Below are 19,916 nucleotides of genomic sequence, written 5' to 3'. Positions count from 1 at the left end.
TATACTCGTACATACAGGGCAGTGTGCTGCACGCGTAAAAGTGAGTGATATGACATCGATGCACAGCTCTGCAGATAAAGGTATACATCATCCGCATCGAGATTACACCTATAAAGCCAAGGACGATAATAATAATTATAAATAAAAGAAATGTAATTGAAGAAGAGCGCTCGTACATATAGTATAGTACACGCACGACGCTTGCGTGCAGGATCTCATGGCACGGCGTCGTCAGCGTGACGTAATCGGTCAACCCGCGACACAGCGGCGCGCCGTTCCCGTCTTTCCTCAACATTGTGCGCTCGTACACACACATCCGGAACTTGTAGGTATGCGTATGCAACACGTTGTAAAAGACTACGAAACACATACGCACACGCGCGCACGCACGCATATACGGAGATATAAATAGTATATCGGCATACTAGCTCGTGCAAGTTTGGTAGGTTATTTTTTTTTTTTTATATTACATTTTTTTTACTTCCATTTCACGCACACATTCATGCCTGCACGTACTAAACCTGACGAATAGATTATGGTAGTTATATTTGTCTGGCAAAGTAGGTATGTATGTAAAACGGCTGTCTCATCCGCGAAACATAGACCAGACACTAGACAGCGGATATATACCTATCTGCCTAGGGAATAAAGAAGTTGGAACAGATTTTTTGTCCGGAAAAGAAACTCCCCCATAACCGATTTGGGGAGGTTGTCGTTGTACCGCAGTCACTGCGCCACGTATTCGTATTTTTGGCGAAATTGCGTCAATACTGAAAGTGTTCATGTGTCAAATCATAAAATGTTTTGAATGAATTCAGCGTGTCATTTATTGCATTATTTATTTTGTAAATTTGTTCAAATATGTAAGAAATCACAGAATAAATTACGAAACTCCGAATCATCAGATATACCGAATAAAAATTCATATAGTTCACGATGTGGTTGATTGTATGATTTTTGATCTAGTATACCTGATGATTCGTGCTTTCGTAATTTGCCATGTGATTTCTGATATTTTTTAAATCAAATTTATAAAATAAATCGTGCAATAAATTACACGCTGAATTGTTCCGGAACGTCGTGTGATTCGAGACACGAACATTTTCAGCAAGGTTTAACCGAATTAGTCTGACAGTGTAGTATCGTTCGTTTTGTCGTTTCCTTCGTTCTCTGTCTCCGTAACCACTGAACGTCTCCTGTTCGTTTCCAAAATTCGAGTCCAATTCAAAAAATGAACCCTCTGGCTTTTACCCTCGAGTCTCCGGGTGGCGAAGGCGGCAGGGGGGAAAGAGCGTCACGTTTTGCTGGTCCGACCACGGAGGCGGAGGCGAAGCTGTGGAATAGAGAGTCGGAGAGATAGAGAGTGGGAAAGAGGGGCGAAAAAGAGTAAGATGGAGAGAAGAAGAGAGAGACCGGGGGGCCGAGGCACCATCTCGCGGTAGATAGAGCCATCAACTACCCCCGGGGTGTGCCGGGGCACGGTGCCTGAGGGTAGACGCCAGAGTCACGTCCGGGAACCATCCCCACCGACCCCCGATGGGACGGACGGTTATGGGGAGCGAGAAATAAAGAGTTAAGATTTTTTTGCCCTCGTTGTCCTTTTTTTCTTCTTATTCCCTCCCCTCCTCGTCTCCTTTTTCTTTTTGTTCCTCGTGCCCTCTCTTCTCTTCCTCCGCGCTTATCTTGGTCCCACCGCAACTTTTTATGGATACGTAGATATAGGTTGTATGACGCGCGCGTTGTCTTATTCTCTTCTTACCCCGCTGAAACTCTCTTTGAAAGATGGATCGTAGCCGCGTCGCCGTTCGGCAGTCGATCGTGCTTCCGGTCTCATTTTTATTTATTCTTTTACATCGTAATCGGTGCAGAAGAATCGTAATTAACATGTTATGTTATATTATATGATTGCAAGAATATGTGTGGAGGTGCACTGTCGCATGATTCTATCCGAGGAACTCTTTTCCTTCTTACGATTAGACGCACGTGGGAAAAAAACGCACGCAGCGAGGTCAGTATGAGCCAACGTTGCGGTAAACTTATTTTGTTACAACAACGACAGTAACAATCGATCGATCGAAGCCTTCTGATAATGGAATTTATTTTACGTCATTGGCGGTCAGAAATTTGTGAAAATTGTATAAAAGTTATCGCTGGCAAATGACACGAGTATCGTAAGGAATTATAAATTGTAAAATCAATCCGACTGCCAGTTCGATGGTTGCATGATGATAAATTTAATCAGAAGAAAGCTTCGGCTTGTGTGCTGTCGTAATTCGGATGGAATCACTTATTGCGGGGTATTTTGTAATGTGTTTACCCGTTTTCAGTAACATTTTCAAAACATTTTCTTATCAAAAATTTCCACCATCTAGGATAGAGCCATGTTTTCCAAAGCAGTCCATCGAAAAAAGATAGTGGTTGGGTCTGTTTGAATCGACGATCAGGGATTAGTTGATGTGACTGACTATTTGTTCGTGCGAAGACATTGGTGATTGATGCAAATTTTATTTTATAGTAGATTAAAATCTTACTTACTGTTAGCTGTCTGTCATCGCTGGCTTTCGTTAATCCAAGCGATCCTTTTTTCGTTGCAGGGAGCCTAACAATTGATATTAAGTCAATGTTTCTTTTGCCCTCGTAAGACGACCAAGCGAATGTGCTGCAACGATGCTTTATTCTTTCCGATACAGCCATTATAAATAAAATTGAAATGAGCCGACGAAATTCGAAAGGAAATCAAAAGTATCGCCGACTTATATTTCATCGTTTGTTTCTCGGAAAACATTTACGCACAATTTAGCCAATACTGAATTTTCCTTATTTCCGCATCACTGTAAAAGGAAGGGTGAAAATGTCGTGCGTGAGTCAGCATTCTCGTTTTTCACCACATATTCGCACTGCCAATATTAAAGAGTCTCCGCATAATACTAGGCTTGATGAAGAGTGTCGTCAGCCTCGCTTAGTGCTTGCTCGGCGCAGAGACTGCAATGATAAAATGATGGAAGAATGGTTAGACTGTTATGCGACGGCCAATGAGCAAAATAGCGATGGATTTCGGTATCACGACCATTGCGAATGTATGGATAGATACATGAATCCATTCGTGTGCCCGATGGTCAACGTCATTTCCGTAAACTGAAATCGCCGAACAAACTAGCTGGCTAGGTAGGTGCAGACGTATTAAACATGCGGTACAACCAACGAAGAATGAGACAAAAAAAGGGGAAAGCACAGCGAAAAAAATTAAGAACGTGTGCAGTGCGTGTCTCACATTCCCGTAAATGCCCGTAAACAGGGTACCTCTGACTAATTGTGAATATCGCGTTGCGTTGTGTTGTACATTCTCCTGTCGTGTCGGCAGTCGGTAATTGTTGGTAACGTAGAGTCGAAAAGTATCAGTGCTCGTGCGCTGGATCGACCAGTACTCCTGGAATCGCTTTCGATCGGAGCATCGTCCACGTATGTTCGAAAATGAGAAATTAACCCGCAACACCGAGAGTGATCGTCTCATCAAAAGTGAATATTTTCAAATGAAAATATTTCCCAATCGTCAAGTATTGTGAGTATATATTTTTGCGATTTTCTTCTTCGCGCTCTCGCATCACGTTGGTATTTACGCAAAACAGAAGTATCGGAGTAAGGGAAAACTAAATGAGCACTTGCAAACTTTGACGGTTCACCACGTAAGAGAATCATTCTCTATTTGTAAATTCCACTTGTTCCAACTCCGGCTGTTTGAAATTTGTTCCAATCTATAAGATTTTAGCCATTTCGAGCTTGTCAATTGGTACATTTGACTGTAATTCAATGTGTACAAGGACACGCATCGAGTACCATGTATGCCACGCATTCTGTGATACGCCGTTAAACGGGTTCTCTGCTTTTTGCTGAACGTGGATGGGTATATATGATGTGTAAAAATGAAGTTAATGTAACCGCGGACAGTTTACGTGCGGCTTCGTACGACGTGCGAGCTCGCGAGGGCTTTTTAGTGTTTCCCCAGTTAAATGTTTTCAATGAATCTCTCTCCCTCTGTCTCTGCTCCACTTTTTTCTCTCTCTCTCTCTCCTTCCTCTCCATCGTTTTTCGCCACTCTTCTCTCTCCGCTACGTTCCACTTCTGATCCCGATACCTCGCAGTTCGTTCGACCGACAATGATCTCTATAACTTTTTGGCGTCACGTTCGACGCATGAATATCGAAATTTTCACCGATATACGCCTTTTTGTTTCGCAATCACTTTGTGACCGGGAGCTGAGAACAATGCGGACGGTTAAACTTTTCAAGCACAAGTTTTTCTATCGTCAATCGTAGCCGCCACAACCACCGTTAAATATAGTTCAGTGAAATTTTTTCCCATAAGAAACACCGAGGGCTGATGGTCAGCTGGTCTGGCGTCGACGAAACGTTAACCCTTTAACCGTTTTGTCCAGCGAGTTCAAGTGAGTCTCTCTTTACGCAGAGTTCCTTCTTTGTCTCCTCGTATCTCCGCACTGCCGTTATAATACCATACGGGCGACGCGTTGTCATGTCGGCTACTTTAATACTTCTGAGTAACGCGCGTATTTAAAAACTCCCCATCTTATTATGAGCAACGCGAGTACCACCACCGCAATGACGTACCCAGTTGACCGGTCAAACGAATGGAATTAACCGGCAGTCTGCAATAGCCCGTCTTTCATCTCGATCTACGCACGCACCTAACTATCCACTCCCGTCATGTGTGCACGCAATCCTTGTAGTATATTTTTTACTCCACCCCCACCCGAAAAAACAGCCCTCATTTAGGGAGCTAACGCACAGCTCGATTTGGCAATTGATCGCAGTGACTCGAGAGAGGAACAAGAAAAAAAAAAGGAAACGAAAGTGTTTATTTTACGCTTTCGATTGATGGATTAATGTTCAAGGCAAAAGTCTGCTCCAGACTTTCAGATCAATATGATGTATACCACACGGCTGTTGATGCGGAAATTCCGAGTGGGCATCCATTGGGATATCTAGCAAGAGGTTTCAATCAGTCGCATATTCATTTCAAATGTTTTGTTCAATTTCCATTTCCGCTGATCTTAAGGATTTCCTGTCTTCAGAAGTATTTCTCCGTCTGTAGAATCCGGTGGTAGGAAAATTAAAAGAAAAAAAAAAAAAAAAGAAATCTCGTTCCTCCGTAAGAGAAAATGATTTTCTTAGGAAGTGGACTCGAGCTATTCACATAGGCGTAGAATAAGCGGAAGAGAGACAGCATCCGATATTGTGAGTTATTCAGAGATAGGGATTCGGTACGTGTCCCAAGCGTGTTCCAGTAGGGGCGGCCCTGCGCGACGACGGGGACATTAACAAAAGAACCCATCCGTTCGTCCGCTGAGCTTGCATCTATTATTAAACGTCAAGCTTGAATATTCTATTAGCCACCTTACGGGTATAGCGTTATCGGGGGGTATGTATACCACTGCATAGGCGCGCATAGGTATGTCATAATACATGTGCATACATATATCGTATACCTCTATGCACATGTGGTTGGTGCCTATATACCTAGAGGTGTTCCACCGAGGGACGTGCATCTCTATACCTATATTTCTCAAAGGTCCTGCAGTTATGCAGCGCCATTTCTCAGACAATATACTCATTTATGGAGTTGTACGGTATGGATATGGGAACAACGGTCTCTGTCCCGGTAAATGCGCTCAAGCGCAGTGGGGAAAAAAGTACATGTAGGTCATTTGGTTGACCTTGATGGGCCAGCTTACGAATTTCGCTCCGCTCGGGGAGCAAGCGTCAGACTCGTAATCACCTACTTTCCACCCTTGATACACAATGCAGTATGTTAAACTTTGGTTATTTTAATGATTCGCAGTATGGTGGACTGAATAAACCCGGAATCTGATCATTTCCGAATTAGGAAGATCTTTGTCAGGTTGATTAAAAACTTATTCAACGATTCGACAAATGAATTCAAAACGTTTCGAATCCAATTCCGCGTTATTACAGTTGTGTGATAAAGAATTGTAGAGAAATGTCGAACAATACAGTGAGTCGTCACACGAGGAGCAGGAACCCCTCCATCTAGCACTTGTTTCTTCCGCCATTTCTGGGCCAATGAGAATAGATAACGAAGTAATCGCGTACATATCTCGCGAAGCTGAACAACGCGAGACACGTGTTCTCGTGCTTTTTTTAAAACATGTAATATGAAGCAAAAAGAAAGAGAGAAGGTGAAGGGTGAGAAGAGAAGAGAGGGGGGGGGGGGGGGAGATGCAAGAGAAAGGAATAAAACCATGCAGATAGGGATGAGGGAAGGAGAGGGAGACGAAGAATCGCTTCGACCCGGTCCGTGTTTTATAAATAATAAAAACGATGCTTCGGATCCGGTATGAGCAGATTCCCGGCGGATAAGAATTTTCTGATAATTGTCGACGCCGAGAGGTGGGCAAATATTCCGCGAGACGTTGCTGCTGTCGCGTATATGGATTCAGACGGATAGATAGACGTGTGCGACGTTCCGCGGCGGAAACAGCTACTCCGGGGAATCAATCGGATCGGATGGGATACATTAGAAAATTGCGAATTACATGGTACACGTGCATGCGTATTACTTAATCTCACAAGCGTACAACGTATCGCGAGAGGATGCGGAGAGAAGAAACTGACGCGAGGAGTGAGCTTGAAATGTGAAACGAAAAATCTCAAGCACGTGGAAAAAATGTTTACTTTGCAATCCTGTAACTCTCACGGATTGACAATTCATTCGAGCGTTTTATAAACACGCTGCATTTAGGTGATTGTTGTTATTACATCAATTAGTTTAATTTGACCTGCATTATTAGGCTGCTGATTTTTTTTCCTATCTTGCGCATAAATTTTTCATATACGTATATGCAGTTTTACCATCCCTTTCGAAAAAGGTAAACTGCTTCGTCCTCGTCCGAAGCAGAGCGGAGAATGCAGAGCTGCGCGTTCGGATTGTTAAAAGTTGTCGTTTACTCAGCCATGCGTGCCTAAGTAACAGTCAACATGAAACTCCTGCTTCCTTCAACCACCCTCGGGCTTGTTTGCTGCAAAGCTCTAATTTCCCCTTCGCGATTTTGCCCGAGTAAACTCGAAATATCAAGAAGTACGTCGTCGAAAATTCTGCAGCTACTTTATGCTACTCATTTTTCTACTCTCATTTTTCTACGTCACACTTCGGTATACGGACTAACGGGAATATTTTGTAAAGTTGTGGTTTAAGCCGGCAATGAAAAATGCCACATTATGCTCGGGAAAAATATGCTGAAGTCTCAAGTACTGATGTAGAATGTAGAACCCGCACGATCATAATCTGACAAATTAGGTTCCTCATCGTGTATAGAAACTGCGGTAAACATGTGTACACTCGCTCTGTAGCTCAGTTCGCATGCATTCGTCTGGATCTGAGTGTAACAGACATTACATGATAATTGGCACCTTGCCTGCAGTTGTAAAAAATCATGGAGATATAAACGTACGACGTAATAGGTGAATTGTGCAGAGGAAGGGTTTAGGTATTCGAAGATACCGAAATTCGAAAGGTATACAGTGATCGAACTCGAGTTGCTTGTCCGAAACATTTACCGTATACGCTTACATCAAATTAAGTCCGTTTGAGGGATGCGATCATGAATTATTGGTACGCAATAAGTTTGTCAAATAGAATGAATTGGATAGAATCGAGTAACTTTTATCAAGTTGTACGAGTTACAGCAATCAAATAGTCTCTTCGTGATATATGTATTTTTGAAGCTAGGGAGAAGGAAGGAGGAACCTGAAAATAAAAATATAAAAGGAAGGGGCGAAGAAGATAAGGTACAGAAATATTTTTCCACTTTCATTTCCTCATTTGAAACTAGAGGGTATATTTGCTCTTTGCGAGGTCTTCTCGTTTGCTCGTCGAAAGTAAAAATTTTACTCGGACCTCGGTCGAGGGCGACGGGGAAGGGGTTATTATCGAGGAAAAAGTACTTTGGACAATCCTAGCTATGCCGGGTGTCGCTGGCAGGACTCGAAAATGAGAATAAGTGGAGTTGCTGAAAGAAGCGAGTATGCGAGATGTGGAAAGGATAGCGCGTGGTGGCTCGAGTTTCGAAATCTGTATTTCAAACTGTATCAGCTCTCAGTTGGTATCTGATCTGTAAAAAGTATGTGGTTAGGTTAGGCTTCGGATTTGTCTCCGTGCTGTTGAAAAATACCTTAATGGAATATTAATTATTTACTAATTTTACATTTTGACGAAGTTAAAAAGAAGAAAGGAGAAATTTAGAGACGGTAATGAAAAACATACAGAAATTATTCCCAGATACTTTTAGACTCAAGCGTCTTTGAATTTACTCCGCGTTATGATTTTCATGTCGTAATATTTTCGTTCAGCTGTGTCTTAGTCGTCGATTCTAGCGTTGAAAAATGGACGCGCTAGTGATTGTTTGGCATGAATGAATCAACGGCTAAAATACTCAAGTGTCTTTGATCAGTGAGGAGATTCTGGATTTGACAACTTCGTACAATGCTTACCGAAGGAGCGCTTTAAAATATGTATGGTGTTTCTAATCTTACGTTCATCCGTACATGAACCTATTTGCTTGGTTTAGAAAATTATTTTGCAGCTACACTTCAAACTTACTGCGACATATTCGTTCTGTAAATCATTAATCGACCTTTTAACGATCTCTCAAGCTGGGTAGTGGAAAGTGACGGAAGATATGGATTCGCAAAGCGACACTGATAATCGAGAAGAACTGAAGGAAAGAGTAAAAGGGTAAAAGCAACTTGGATCAAAGTCAGGCCAAATCTCATTGTGATCGGTTCCTATGCCACTTACTGCGTGGAGTTTCAGTTGATATAATAAGAGCCATCGAGTTTGAAGCTTGAGAACTTTCTTGTCAGAGAAGATGATATTTTTCAGAGTTTATCCACAGCGTTCAATTTAAAAAACATCCAATAAATTTCTAACAAGAACGAAAATGTTGCACCGATGCTTCGAAGAGTTAGTTTACCCCTTGCCTACTACGGATCGGCAAGAGAAACGCAGTAAGTTAATTCGAATGGTTTTCAGGAAGTGAAAAAATGGATCGTCGATGGGGTAAAAGAAAGGTAAACGCACCGCAGAGGCGCTGCAGCGTCGGGTTACCGCAACCTGCAGCAACGGGGCCTGCCGGCCAATATACGTTGCAGAATCCAGGCAAATTCCTTAATTTCACGATATCCGCTTTAACGGAATAGACGTTGGGTACGTTCCCTTTAATATACACAACATAAAAAGTTTCACGACGAATAAAGTGACAGAGAAGGATTGATCGGGTTAGTTTTGTCCGGGGCGTTAACTTCGGGGGCTAAGCAGGCCGGCATCTCGGCTCCGTCCGAGCTGGTCGCAGGTTCCATTTCCGTTAATCTTCTTTGAATTTTCTCCACGCGTCGTCGATCCGCGATAATTCGAAATATTTTATGAAATTTCTCCAACATTTCCACGGCAGGAATGGTCAACAGTTTTCCCGTGGAGAGGAGAGTGCGAGAAGGACGATAGATAGACGGAGAGAGCGAACCAGGCAGAGACGATGGCTCCAACCTCTGGCTGATTTTCAGTTGTCCGCGTGTCGCCGGGTTTCAAAGATTCCCATATTTTTGCCCGCATTAAATAAAAGAAAATTTATCTCTGACATCGTCGGTATTTACCGTATCTTCTTATTCAGAGAAAAATTTTCTTTTTTAATCTAACGATGACAATTATAGAAAAATCCAACGATTCTGACAGATGGACAATAATTTTCCTTTCCCCGCCCCGGGACTCGTTTATTTTTGCATTTTAAGGCATTGAAGAAAAGAAAATGTTAAAAAATAGTAAAAAGCGAACGGGACCGGCGCGCGGCGGCCGACGGCTACGGGGCAACGGGAAGGAGGAGGAGGATGAGGAGGAGGTGGCGGAGGCGGGGGTGGGGGATCCACGGGATGTGGGGGTGGGGGAAAGATGCACAAAAACGGACCGAAGAACGTACAGAGAAGCAAAAAGGGTACCAACGTCCCTATACACACCCCACGCCTCCTTCCGTGTGTGCGGTCTTGATGTGTCTACGCGTGTATCTCAGGTACATACTACATACGTATATGTGTATATAAATGTACGAGAGTGTGTATTTATACGTATATACGTACACCCACCTAGTCAGCAGAGCCAGGCACAGCCGAGCCCGGTTCGCTCGGCCCGCGTTCTGTATGCCTCGTCATTTCTGTCTCTGTTATGCATGCATGGATATAGTATGTGTGTGTGTGTGTGTATATATATATATATATATATATATATATATATATATACATGCATGTTCGCCCAGTCTACCTATTTCCCTCGTATACCTGATACACGAGGGTTATACCCCGCGTGCAATGCAGGATCGAGAGGGTGGTTGGCCTGTGCGTTTTGTACGAAGGGAAAGGGTGAAATTAGAGGTGGAACTGCAGATACGTGTTTACCTGACGATAAGTTCCCACAGCAACATTTTTAGGAAATCGACTTGAAGCCGGTCTTCTTTCGTTATCGTTTGACAATCGAAACTTCGATTTCGATCAAATTCGAAGCACTGGTCTCGAGGATTTTGAAATCAGTCGAGTGGAGAACAGGGCTGTAACGAATACGCGCCTACTAGCTCTTCTTTCATGACGGTATGGTAGTTCAATCGCGGATCACGGTGGCTGTCACAACGGAAACATTCGCGACCCTGCCTGGCGTGATTTTTCTGAGCGAGGTATTCATATTTTGCCGGTATTTTGGTACAGCTGAAAAGTAATAATTTAGGTCTGGTTCTGTCGTATCTTGATTTTTATGGACTTTCATCTAAGTGCCTCATCTAAGTTAGTTCCTAGAAATGTTACTTCGAACCCTTCGGCGTTCACCCATGACCTTGTTCTCTCAAATTTTCGTATAACGTTTCCATGCAATAAAGCGACGCAAAGAATTTCTTTGCAGAGTTTCAAGCTTTCTTCTCGCAAGTTCAGAGCTTGCGTCTCTGTATCCTTGGCATGAGCCTGAGATACGCTTGTATTCAAAACAGTTGTATTCGAGCCTTGCAAGAAACTTTTGGGGTGTCGTACACGTGACGTACAAATGGAATCAATAATCTTGGATTTTAGATTCCGGAGAAACTGTTTGATTATCCGAGTTGCGTGAAAGGCTTTGTAAATCGTGCATGATTGAATTAAATCTATGCAAAGTTCCGCGTTTATCGACGCGGCATTTTGCCCCGAAGAAGAACCCTGAATCGTCCATAGCATCTGGGACTTCCCCTTGAATGAAACGCTGCAGCTACGTTGGATCGACGTTTAGGGCGGAGTATCCGCTTTTGCATGTCTCCGGTTTTCAAGATTCCTCTTTCTCGGCGGAAGAGTTGTCATCTTCTTCGTCGTCGTGGTCACGGCCGTCGTCATGTTACGCACGTAGATAACGGGATGCTGTCGCAAGGTTCACGGGGCGTTCCGCGATTCGTCTTTCGGCAAATCGATTTACACTCGCCTGCCTGCAACTCTCTACGTTGTAAGTAAAGTTTTTGTAATAAAAATAACGACGACGACGACGACGGCGATGAAAGCATTTCGTATCCAATTCATCTAAGATGCGAGAGGGAATTAACGGCGCATCGCAGATTTCCTGCAAGTTCATGCCTCGGTCGTACACCTATACGCATGTTCTTATAGTCGGTTACCTGCAGAGGTGTGGGCATACAAGCGATACGAATTAAAGGAGAATTAAGCGGTAGGTAGACAGCCGGAGCTGGAGGGACAATTAGGCCGACACTTGTTACCGCTACTTGCATCGGCGACGCTCATTGTTGGATTAATTGGCGTCGTATTATATACCTATGCACGCAGCCTGTGTTACATGTACATAAATTTATGCGGAGCACGCGTAGCGCAGCGTTTCGTCGTTTCAGTCTCGAGAGGCATGCACGCACGCATGCCGGGCCCTTGCACTTTGCGGCGCAATGAGAGAGACTCTGTAGATCCGTGGAACGCGAACGTCGCGATCCCTATGCCATGCCTTATACTCCTCGCTACACGCCGCGGGAAGCGAACCAGATTTCATTCTCGGCCGTACGACTTTGACACTTGACAGTTGAATTGGCTTCGGACTCGAGAGAGGCTCCCGCTCCGCTGGTATGTTCCCAGATTATCGCTAAAAATTCAAGTGTTCGAGGGTGAGGGACAGGAGGGACCCCTTCAAGAGGCTCCGCTTTACAGTATTCGCTCCTCTGCAGAAGCCGAAGGATTCGTGTTTAATTTTTACAAGGGGGATCGGCGTGTCGGGTTGACGTTGACAATTGGGAAAATTATCAACGCCGGAAAGGACCTGAATTATCTACCAGCCGATGGTAAGAAATTATTGATCGGAATGAGAGTCCGGGCTTTGAAACGAATCGCGGTATCTTAGTTTATTTGTGAATAGCGATGAATAGGTGTTGCGGAGTAATGAACGAATGGTGCATCCTTTTAATAAAAATAAAATAAAACGTTTCAACTGTTTGAAAAACTAAAATTAAGCAAAACTTCGATTACTTACGCTGCTGATCTTTTTATTGCTCTGCAACATCGAATTTGACCAAGAAAAAAAAAAATAAGAAAAAAAAATTGAGCACAGTATTAAGCGCGAGACTTTATTCGGTCGACAAACTTTGGTTTACTTCTTAATTTTAAAAAATGCGAACTTATAGATTGTCATAACTTATGATTTATTCATTTAGCCGTCATAAAATCCTAAATTCATTATAGAAATCGCTAATCTCTTGCGTGTGCTCAATTTTAAATTCAGTATTCTGTAGTAAAACAGATAAGCCTAGCTACGGTTAGATCCTGGGCACTAAAATTTTCGGATCCGGTCGCGTGTTAGCAGGGCAACGTATTCAGGGATTATTTTATGACGTGGAATCGAGCCAAATCTGGCCGACAGAAGGTACCTACACTCGACGAGAAAAAGGAGAAAATGGGAGGTGCGCCACAACAAAAAGGAAATAAGAAGAAAATGTCAAAGAACAGATACATCGAAAGATTAAAAAAATTTTTTATTAAATCACCAAATAGAAAGGAATGGAAGGATGGATATAAGTATACCCGTACGTACACGTACGTACGTACGTACACTTTATCTTTATCGCCTGCAGCTTATCGACGCGTAGAAAATTCGATGAAATCAAAACAGAAAAAGTATGACACTCGTTGGCTTTCCATGTTTTTCGGTCGTTTTAAAGGTTACGCGGATCTCGAAGGTTGAAAAAAAACATATTGTCTCTATTCTTTTGTAAATTTGATAAAAGAATTATTTTATTCAAAGTTAAGGCATATGAAAAAACAGTATTTGAACGATATTTCATAAAAATTTTATCCCAAAATTTCGAAAATTCAGCTGTTCGGAACTCGTTTTCGGAGACCCAGTATTTTCGCGGTGGGCACGATAACTTTGTCTGAAATCAGAGAACCAAATATTTCCTGTTGGTAGTTGAATATGGCGAGTGATTGAAAGAGGGAATTTTTTTCTTCGATCGCAATTTATTTTATTATGCAATATATGGTGTATGTTGTACCGAAAGTCGTAATTTTTTGCATAAAACTCTGCCGAAAAATTCAAATTTCAATAAAAAAAAAAAAAAAAAACAACCCCACGTTCAATCTCTGGCTATACTTACCTACCAACAGAAAATATTTAGTTTTTCGTTTTCGTACACAAGCTAACAGGAGTTGTCGTGACCACCGCAAAAATATCGAGTCTCCGAAAATCAGTTCTGAACGGCTGAATTTTCAACATTTTTGCATAAAAATTTCATGAAATATCGTTAGAATATTGCTATTTCATATGCTTTAAAATTGAATTAAATATTTCTCTTAACCTTTGAGACCCATGTAACCCCTTCAGGCATGTCCAGTGTATATCGAATAAAGAGACAGTTAGTTCTGAAAGTATGTATGTTTTTCGAGGTGCTGTCCGAGCATGGGATCTTCGACGTCACGTCGAATTGACGGATTAGATCATAGTCAATGTAACCGATATACAGAATTGAAGATATACATCTGTAGTTGACGAGCCTGCGAGGGTGACGCCGCACCCCAAATCCTGCATCGCGTACCGCCTACCTATAATATCACCACGGCTGAAACTGACGAGCTATACGGGCTCAGGCTCTTCGTTTGTCTCTATCCTCGTCGGTTTTCCCGCTTTTTAAGCATTCTCTTTTTTCCAACTCCTCTCATCTCTCTGGTTTAATTTTTTTTTTCTTCTTTCTTTTGCTTTTTTTTTCTTTGCCGCCACACAACCGATTCATTCACGAATATACCGACCGTGCGAACATACGCGGCTATTATTATCATCCGTTTCTTTTACTGGTATTTTGACCCCAAGTTTTATCACGGCCAATGTATTACGAAATAGCTTGTCAATCTTGAACACGTACCTGAATACTTTTCCATTTTACGATCAAACCCTTAACTTTGCATGGAAATATCCTTACAATATACCTGCAGCTGTACTTTAAGGGTCAGAGAAAGAGAGAAAGAGAGAAAGGTTCAAGATTTTTTTACAACGTGCGGGGTATTAAATTTGGACTGCACACAATACAGCCGATGTCCTCTGCAACGATGTATACCTGCATGAGTTTACTCTTAAGTTCAGTCGACGACCCCGGGCGTATTCGGCCAGGTAGACACAGCCGGGTTTGTCGGTCATAATATCACCGTTATACCCGTTATTTGGTGAAAACTCAAAAACCCAATGCTTTTGGTACGTCAAATTATCGTTTCCATTGTTGCAGAACTCGTCCCCGGTCGACTGTCAGGTACACGTGTAGAAATTTTCACAACCCTCCCCCCCCCCCCCCTTCCGTCAGCCTTCTCCTACCCCTCGCAGCCTTCCCGCGGCATCGTTTCCCCGATATCGGCTGACGGAACACGCGGCAGGGATTTGTCAAATCAGGAATTAATAATTCCTCGGCTATCGACCATTTGTTTGCTCGGAATACGCGACGCCGTCTGTCAACGGAGAATGCAGCGTTCAGGACGGTCGCAATTGTTTTCATCCGAACCGCCTTTCCAGCTGTGCATATATATATACATACCTTCGTATCCGCATGGCATCCCCAGTATACACCTACTCGTACCGTTCATCGATCACAAGTGTGTTATTTGTTCATCTGTAAATAATGCATTAGTCACGATAAACTGCAGAAAATGTTTATACACACACTTGGGTAGGTACCTAATCCAGCCGACGCGTTGCCTTTGTCAAAAAATAAGCGCATGCCCCGTACGCTGAAAAATTTCAATATGTAAACTTCGAAAGAACGCGATAAATGAAAGAAATTTTTGAGAATGGTCAGTACCCTTCAGTACTATTCTGTGAAGTCCGATATAGGGTTCAACCGGAGTATCCGACAATCTCGAATGAATGGGAACCTAAAATTTAGTCAAACAACGGGTGCATGGAGGAGTTGTGCAAAATGTACCTGATGTATAAAATTTAACCGTAACTGTGGGACCATCAAATAACCGGACGATTTTGGACGAGAGGGTGTGCAGTTTTTATAATATTGAACAATGCCCGGGTATATTTGACCGTCGAGTGATTGCCCCGAGTTTGTGCCGCTCTGCCACGGTTAGGGACACGTTTTTTATTTTTATTATTCTAAATCGCATTATGCGGCACCAGCCACACCGCACATACTTCTGTACCCGCAGGTATCTCCACATATCCGACCGCCTAATCCATGTACGGCGTGGAGTTTATTTTCAAACTTTACTAATCCTTTCGTGGCGTTTTCCGTTCCCAATGCCACCGCAAGTTTCGGTGTTCACAGATACAACGAACGTATCAAAGTTTCATTTCAATATTTACGTGATCACGTAAAAATTACTTCTAATAAATTCGACATTTTGAAAAATATCTACTAAATGGAAACCGTGGGATACAAATTGCAGCACGAAATTTGTATTTGTTTTTTAATTGTTACGACACTGCACCTATCAATCGCACTGTAAGAATTACGCTTCTTCTCCGTCTGTCTCCTCGGCTTGTACGCACGAAGCGATAATCGGGTGTGGCAAAAACGGAACGAGAGTAGTGAAATTTTTCGGGAGGCTCGATGCCTTCGAAAATCCATGTGAAAACAGAGGAGCGGAGAGAAGCTCACTGCAGGGAGGCTGTAGCACATGCCGGGGTATTCGCCGTTGTTTATTTTATTACGTAATCTAGGGTAATAAACTTTACTCTCGTTTATTTATCCCCGGCCAATATTTGTTTGCAATGTAAACGTGTAGCGCCTGCAGGAGCGCCACGGCTACACAGTCACCGATGGCCCGAGGTGATGTTTTGGCCCATCGGACATGGAAGAAGCCTCGATTCCCGCATGCCTGGTACGACCACCGTTCTCGCAATTGTCGAGGGAAACGTCGAACGGCAACTCCGGAAGCGATGGGAAAGGCGAAAACGAAGACGAACGCGAAGGTGCAGGACAAATATTACTTTTACATTATGTTCGAGATAACGAGCGCCGCTGAGGTATAGGACGTAATTTTGCCACGCCCCACACCGGGAGTAGAAAGGAAAAAATCGAAATGGAAACGTTCGGGTTTCAAAGGCATCGGAATACGGATCTCAATTATGAATTTCGCGCGACGAAGCCAGAACATAATATCACCGAGATATTGTGATAAAGTTTTTGAATTCAGATCCTGCGGCCAAAGATCACGAATGCATTAGCGGACAGGCAAATTGTTTGCGCGTGTGCTGGTTTTTCAAAGAACTCTTGGATTTCTACACGCTATTCGTTCGTCGAATGTCTTCGAATTTGTCCGTTATCTGAAAATGGTCGAAAATTTCGACAACTCAGGTTGGGTACCATTGGCACTCAGTGAATCATATTCCAAAGTTCAGATCGAGTTTCTTGATAAAATTTGGAAAAACTGTTCCTCGCGATGAGGTGTTGCGTCACGCATTGTAGCACGTCGTGCTAGAACTTAGCCGGCATCTCGGGAGCTTCGATAAGCTGTGGTGTGGATTATGTAGCCACGGGTAGATGACTCACGCGGACTGGAAATGCTCGGAATATCTATTTACGTCCGAGGCGAGAGGGGTTCGCCAGAGAAACGACCCAGAAGAGGCGCCGGAAACGGAACTCAAGCTCGTCTGCGCAGCCAGGAACCAAAGACACACCTGCGGGGAGGTGGATTCGAAATATGTAATGTGCCCCGTGATCCAAATTCTTCGTTTAATTCAAGTTGCAACTACTCGTGAACAAAGAACTTTGCTGAGGATCAACGAGGAATCCTCGCTCACCGTTCAACGTATCGGCTTCGAACAGAGACGTGCGAGCACCTTTGGTAACTTGCGGGTTCTGAGCGATAGAAAAAGAGTGAGACTATCCGAGACATTGTTAGTATCCGATACTGTCACGCTTAGGAGATCGGTTACTATGATTTCGATGCAATGCAACACACTGTACGCAGTTAGAATTTACGTTCTCTCAGAGATTCATTGATCGCAATACAAATTGGAACCAGTAACCCTCGGTACAATACTGTAAAATTGAAATTCAATTGGCAATTGAATTCGGCATAGTACCTGTTTTCCGAATTGGATGTAGAACGACTTGGTACCCTTGTTTACCTCATTACCAATGAACTGGGAGCTCGCAGTAGAATATGGGAATCATGGTGCACTCGGGACCAGTCTATTTATCGAATTGAAATACCTTCAGATAATTATCGGGATCTGGAATGTGAATTGTGGTAGCCCAGTTGGTTCAAGGCGGTGCATATCGTTCAAGTATGAACCGCGGTATCTCGAAAAAAAAATTCTACAAAGAGCCATAGCTTATTTTATCACATCGGCTGTTCACCATACGAGTCTTTTGAAGTAAGATCGCGTGGAAATGTCAAGACTTCTGAGACGTCATCGCTTACAGTTAAAGATACAGTCAAAGCAGAGGCGGCTGTCGTAACGAATCGGATCGACTACTGTTCGTATCTCGTAGATCTTTTGGTTGGCGATTGTTTAGAGAAGATCCTTCTGTCGTTTTCACCCAATAGAATTTTTCATTACCACGGAAGATTACTTCTCATTAATCATCGTCAATTTCTCTCGTTGATCTGTAAAATTTTTTCACAACAGTTTCAATACGCTGCATACGTGCGAATTTCGAGTTTGGCATACGACACTTCGGTTCGCCGAAAATTAAAGTGCTCAAGGGACGTACGTTGGGGCTCTGTGATAATCAGAACGAGTGTTTTACGCAGGCGGTTATTTCGGAAAATGTTTCACAGTGCGTTCTCTGGTCTCTTCGTTGACGATCCTCAAAGCGGTCACAGCGAAGCATTCAAAAGAATCGTGAAGTCTTGGTCAACGGATTGCAGAGAAATTTTAGTTTTCTCCCTATCCACATGATTTTCCACGAAATATTGTACATACGCGACGCTTTTAATGGGAGTACTTCTTTATTCTACATTTTTTTTTTTTTTGTTTTCCTAAGTCTTTTGTTTCTGGGTGCTCTACACATTCAGCCCAACACCGTAACGCGCTTTAATCCATCTAATCATCACATGCCGATGTATCATTATCGCACAGTGGAACGAGTATTTATCGTTCCGAAAAGAACTAAGTCTGAGCTAAATTCGATGCATAAAAAAATATTCACAATCAGATCCGATCAGACTAAGTATCGACCTTGAATTATTTCGCCGAAACATTGATGTTTGTAACATATTTCTAGCTCGTCCCATCAGCTAGCATGCAGCGTGTGTTGCTATTGGCATTAATATAATTTGATTTCCATAGCGAAAACTTGAGCAAAGATAAGTTGAAAAAGAAAATTAAAGACAAACAAATTTGTATGGTGTATAATCGAACTCCTTCTTCCTGTCAATGTTTAGGAGGGGGTCTTCGCGCCTTTACAGGGCTTCTTATCTGCCACCCGCGACAGGGAGGTCGTGAGTGCGTCGGGAGAACGAAATCGCAACTCGCAGTTGAAGCGGAAGAAAGTTGCGGGGTCATGTTCACAGACCTACGCGACAGACACGATTCGCATCCAGGCGCATATGCAATATGTAATGAAACTCTCGTGTACCTGTACAAGGGTGGTCCTTATTTAGGGTGTTGACGCTTTTTTTCCACCCCACCCCGCAAATTAACTTTAAATAGTTCAAAAACAATTCCCTTATTTTTTCATATTTTTACCTCAACTTTAAGATAGTCCGCTTTGTCATCCAAGTTCCTATGGACATAACATGGGTAAAACTTTTTTTCTCAGTATATATTTCATTGTAAGAGTAATAACGTTCAAAAAAATCTGTAAGAGCGAGGCTTTAGTGGGTATTAGTGCTACTATATCAAAAAAAAAAAAAAAATACACACCATCATACCAGGCAATCTAGATGAATTGCACTTCCTCTAAATAAAAAAAAGTTTTCCCCATGTCATTCCCATAAGAAACCTCGACCACAATGCGGACGATCGTAGATTTCAGATAAAAATTTGAAAAATGAGGCAATTGTTTTTGGGTTAGTTGAAGTTGATTTGGAAGGTGGGACGGAAAAATTCGTCACATTCTAAATAATGATCACCTCAGTGTGTGTACAACACACGATGTATGTACAGGTAACTCGTCGATGCTTGGATGAGGCGTGCGCGGTATCTACCAACCTTGCGCGTGGAAGCGGCTGTACCTCCGTAGAGTATGGCTGGATTTTAATGCCTAATACCGGGGATAAAATTCCATTAATGGAAAACATCGAGGCTTTTTTTCCTTGCGCCTCTCTTCATTCTAGCGGCCGCTCCTCGCCTCCCTGTCGTACCTACAGACCATTCGGTGCCTCCACGGCACTCGCTGGTGCTCTTGGTGCTCGATGCCGACAGGAGTATCGCGTATCAGCCGATGACGTATACGC

This window comes from Neodiprion virginianus, chromosome 1 (genome assembly GCF_021901495.1).
Source record: "Neodiprion virginianus isolate iyNeoVirg1 chromosome 1, iyNeoVirg1.1, whole genome shotgun sequence".
NCBI classification, from domain to species: Eukaryota; Metazoa; Arthropoda; class Insecta; order Hymenoptera; family Diprionidae; genus Neodiprion; species Neodiprion virginianus.
The sequence above is the reverse complement of the archived record's forward strand: the minus strand, read 5'-3'. Positions refer to the sequence as shown.